We start from the raw sequence: 5,460 nt of genomic DNA on the forward strand, positions 1-5,460 counted from the left end.
GGGCCCACGCTGGATTCAGAGTTTGGCTTGTGCGTCGCCCTCGAGAAACCATAATAAAAACCGACCGAATTCGTGTAGACTTTACCGTCTCAATGTCCGGGGACCGACAACTCTTTGATTTTACCACCTCATGGGTTTTACCGACCTGTCCCGACGCAACACGTCATGTGTAACACTAGTTATAAATAAATGGTAAATTAAAAAAGCAAGAAGCTACCTTTATTCCTCCATACACCAAACCCATCCACTGAATTCAATTTCATGTTATTCAACTCACAAAATCCAGTGGGCGCCCACTTTGACAAGTCCGACCGACCGACCCGACCCGACCCGACCGACCCGACCCATTTCACATTCTTGAATATTGAATATGAATACCCAATTCCCACTTTCAAACACCGTCACAATCACAAATTCACAATCATCTCAAATCTTCATCTATTCCAAATACCCTCATAATCATAAACCCACATCAAGATTAACAATTAACTCAATTCCCCAAATGGGTTTTGCAATTGATCAAAGATCCATCATGGGTTTTCTTTATTTCCTCTTGTTCTTCACCAATTTCTCAATTCAGTCTTCAAACCCACGAAAAATGTAATCTTTTTCACTAAAAATCGTTTCTTTTGACCCGAATTTGACGTTTAATTTGTGGGTTTTGTTTTGCAGACGTGAGTCAGTGATTAGATTGCCGAATGGTGATTCGTACGGGCACCCATTGATCCTACCCGGGTCACCCAGATTTCTTGGCATCCCAGGTTTTAATTCATTCATAAATTATATTATTATAGGATGCAATCGAGCCCGAGTCTAAAAGTAAGCTCATTTAATAAACGAGTTAGAGCTCGAGCTTCACTTATCGAGCTTGAGTCGGCTCGCGAACCTAAGCGAGCTTGTTATTTTTATAATTTTTAATGTATACATTTAATAATTATTAATTAGTATATAATATATAATGTTATGAAACAATAACTAAATAATATTACATTATTTTATACATAATAATAAGATAAAATTGTAGAAAAATATACAGAAATATTAAAATTAATTAACAAATAGTTAACAAGCTGAGCCTGAGCGGAGCTCGAGCTTGAAAATCTGCTAATAAAGATCGAAAGTCAAGCTTGGGCTCATCTCGTCTTGTTTGCACTCTTATGAGTATAGTATATTTAATTAAATTTAACATATAGTCTAACGAGCTGAGCCCGAGCGAGCTCGAGCTTGAAAATATGCTAACAGCTTTGAAAATAGAGATCGAAACGAGCCGAGCTCGAGCCTAGTCAAGCTCGGGCTCATCTCGTCTCGTTTGCACTCTTATGAATATAATATATTTAATTAAATTTGTGATTTTTGCAGGGCGTTTTTGTATAGAAACTTTTTAACTGATGCAGAGTGTGATCATCTTATTCAACTGGTGTGTAAATTGATTATTATTATTATTATTATTATTATTATTATTATTATTTAGGGTAACAATTTATTGAATTTACTAATTTGTGATTAGTCAAAAGATAAACTAGAGAAGTCTATGGTTGCTGACAATGAATCTGGTAAGAGTATAGAAAGCGCAGGTCCGAACCAGCTCGGGCATGTTTCTTAACAAAGCTCAGGTAAGCTAAAATCTTTGTTTTTGTTATTTAGAAACATGTTACTTTCAATGTGGCATGATGGTCTTATTGTTATTGTTACGTGCAATCTACCGATGTTAGGTTATAGCTAGAAGTTTGTTATAACTTGTTTGTTTATACCAATGATTGAGATATTTGTTTGGTTTTAAGGTTGTAGTTGTGAATATGAATATGTTATTTATTGCAAGAGTATTGAAATTCTGAAGAATTAGAATTAGATTATGAGATAATAGCGCGCTTGATGTTTAGTGATAATTGAGTAATTTTATATTAACTTCAATAATTTTTAAATTTGAATATTTGATAACAAAAACTCTTAGTAATTAAAAATTGTAATATGTTTTTGTTGAACACATCCAAACACACTTGAGCTCACAATGCGTTATAACGTGAGTTAGTGATAAAGATTTATGGTTTAATATTATTAGTTAATATTAGTACTTGGCCATTATTGATTTGTATAACCATATTACCATATAACTATAAAGATTCTGTTTCGATGGTTTGCATGATTTGAAAATACATGATTTGCGAAATGAGCACTTATGAAATCTGGTTCTCGATGAGTCTACTAACGTGAGTTAGTGAAAAAAGATTTCATTTTTAGTATTATTAGTTAATATTAACACTTGGTAATTGTCCTTTTGTATATCCACATAATAATCCAACTATAAAGATTCGGTTTTTTATGGTTATCAAGATTTGAAAATATTATTTGCGGATGGACACTTATGAAATCTAGTCCTCGATTAGTCTAATAACGTGAGTTAGTGAAAAAGATTTCATTTTTAGTATTATTAGTTATATTAACACTTGGTAATTGTCCTTTTGTATATTCCGACTATAAAGATTCGGTTTTTAATGGTTTTCAAGATTTGAAAATATACGATTTGCGAATGAGCACTTATGAATCTTGTTCTCGATTAGTCTACTAACGTGAGTTAGTGGAAAAGATTTCATTTTTAGTATTATTAGTTAATATTAACACTTGGTAATTGTCCTTTTGTATATCCACATAATAATCCAACTATAAAGATTCGGTTTTTTATGGTTTCCAAGATTTGAAAATATTATTTGCGGATGGACACTTATGAAATCTAGTCCTCGATTAGTCTAATAACGTGAGTTAGTGAAAAAGATTTCATTTTAGTATTATTAGTTAATATTAACACTTGGTAATTGTCCTTTTGTATATTCCGACTATAAAGATTCGGTTTTTAATGGTTTTCAAGATTTGAAAATATACGATTTGCGAATGAGCACTTATGAAATCTTGTTCTCGATTAGTCTACTAACGTGAGTTAGTGGAAAAGATTTCATTTTTAGTATTATTCGTTCATATCATCACTTGGTAATTGTCCTTTTGTATATCCACATAATAATCCAACTATAAAGATTCGGTTTTTTATGGTTTTCAAGATTTGAAAATATTATTTGCGGATGGACACTTATGAAATCTAGTCCTCGATTAGTCTAATAACGTGAGTTAGTGAAAAAGATTTCATTTTTAGTATTATTAGTTAATATTAACACTTGGTAATTGTCCTTTTGTATATTCCGACTATAAAGATTCGGTTTTTAATGGTTTCAAGATTTGAAAATATACGATTTGCGAATGAGCACTTATGAAATCTTGTTCTCGATTAGTCTACTAACGTGAGTTAGTGAAAAAGATTTCATTTTTTAGTATTATTCGTTCATATCATCACTTGGTAATTGTCCTTTTGTATATCCACATAGTAATCCGACTATAAAGATACGGTCTTTATGATTTTTAAGATTTTAAAACACAATATGCTGATTATAAGCACTTATGAAATCTTTGAAGGATGAAGTAATAGCTGGCATTGAATCACGGATTTCTGCATGGACGTTTCTTCCCGTTGAAAATGGAGAGTCGATGCAAATATTGCATTACGAAAATGGTCAAAAATACGAACCACACTGGGATTATTTCCATGATAAGGCCAATCAAGAATTGGGTGGTCATAGGATTGCAACTGTACTTATGTATCTATCTAATGTACAAAAGGGCGGTGAAACCGTGTTTCCTGAGTCTGAGGTAGTTATACTTTTTTTAGGTAATTTATAACCAATTTGATAGTTAACAATTTGGCTGTTTTCAATGTGTTGCAGATAAAAGAATCTCAACCGAAAGCTGATGAAGATTGGTCTGAATGTGCTAAAAAAGGTTATGCAGGTATATTATTATTATTATTATTATTCAATCGAGTTTTTGGTCAAACGACTAGATTTAAAAAGAAAGTTAGAAATTGTTGTGAACAAACTCATTATTGAGATATTTCTCGTAACATAAACAGTCACACAATAATATTAATTAGGCCTGTAAACGAACCAAACGTTCGGTGAACTGTTCGGTGGGAAGTTCGTTTATGGTCCTTTATTTAATAAACGAATGTACATGAATTTTTTTTGTTTGTGTTCGTTTATTTAAATGAACGAACATGAGATGATCTGTAAGTTCATTTGTGTTAATGAACGTTCGTTATGTTTGTTTGTTTATGTTCGTTTATGTATTAATAGAAAATAATTTAATATTATCTGGATGAGTCATCTACTTAAAGGTTTTATATTTGTTAATTTAAGTGTTTTCATTTATGTTTGTTTGTGTTCATTTACATTTGTTCATATATGCTCGTTTAGATTTTAAACAATCTAACATAAACGAACACAAATGTTCATTTTTTAAATAACGACATGAACATAAATATTTGTTTGATTAAGTGTTCGTGTTCGTTCAATTCGTTTACAGGCTTTCATTATTCGCATTTTCATTATTCACATTGATGAATACATCGGTCTCAGTCTGTGGGCTCTACCGATTTCGTTTGTGTTCATGAGCCGTTCGTGAACACATTCATTTCCCTAATGAACGGACACGAACATGAATAAGGCCTTGTTCGTGTTCGTTTGGTTTGTTTACAGCCCTACACAATACGAACAAGGTTTCTTTGATTTTTATATAATAGTTGACCGTTTGACTTGTAAAATTTGCAGTCAAACCTATGAAGGGTGATGCATTGTTGTTCTTTAGCCTTCACCCAAACGCAACAACTGATGCATTAAGCTTACATGGCAGCTGCCCCGTCATCGAGGGTGAGAAATGGTCTGCAACAAAATGGATTCATGTCAGAAACTTTGACAAACCGATTAACACAAGTGACGAATGCAAGGATGAAAATATAAACTGCCCAACATGGGCTGCTGCCGGTGAATGCACGAAGAATACTGTTTACATGGTCGGGTCAGATGAAGGTATCGGGTATTGTCGGAAAAGCTGCAAAGTTTGTTAGTAGACACGGGTTTCATGTATCGATATTTACAGTGTTTGTTATGTGTATTTGTTTTTATGACCACGTTATGTTATGAATGCTCGGGTAAATGGAGTCGGATGTAAGTTGAGTCGAGTGTTGCGGAAAAAAGATACATAAAGTTAACATTTTTATAGCGGAAAGTAGATATTTCGATATTGACCTTGTTTGTTTCGTGTTGTCAAAAGGATATTTTGGTCATTTCAAACGGCTTCTGGATTAGAAGCTAGAAGCGATGATCTTTTAAGTTTCTTAGGTTGTTTTTTTTTTTTCATTTCTTCAAGAAATGGAATCAATTATATATATATTATGATTATTATATTAGGATTATTATTATATTATAATTATTGTTTTGTATATTATAATATAACTATTATTATACTAGAGATATAATTGTATTATCAATATTATTTTTATTGTTTAAAGAATCAACTAGAGGTGCACAAACCGGTTTAAAAGTCAAAACCGGTTCGATTTGGTTAATAAAATTTAAAAAT

General features: G+C 32.1%; 1 pseudogene across 1 annotated transcript; it reads left to right on the forward strand.

Moving 5' to 3' along the window:
* Positions 1-414: 414 nt before the first annotated feature.
* On the forward strand, positions 415-5,125 carry LOC143550127 (putative prolyl 4-hydroxylase 7; annotated as a pseudogene). Its single transcript, XR_013138272.1, has 7 exons — positions 415-600; positions 673-761; positions 1,360-1,417; positions 1,508-1,613; positions 3,460-3,693; positions 3,768-3,831; positions 4,650-5,125. The product of XR_013138272.1 is annotated as a putative prolyl 4-hydroxylase 7 (transcript).
* The last annotated feature ends 335 nt before the right edge of the window (positions 5,126-5,460 follow it).

Source organism: Bidens hawaiensis, unplaced genomic scaffold (assembly GCF_021521415.1).
Source record: "Bidens hawaiensis isolate Kalapana, Puna unplaced genomic scaffold, B.hawaiensis_p1.1 tig00015926_1, whole genome shotgun sequence".
NCBI classification, from domain to species: domain Eukaryota; kingdom Viridiplantae; phylum Streptophyta; class Magnoliopsida; order Asterales; family Asteraceae; genus Bidens; species Bidens hawaiensis.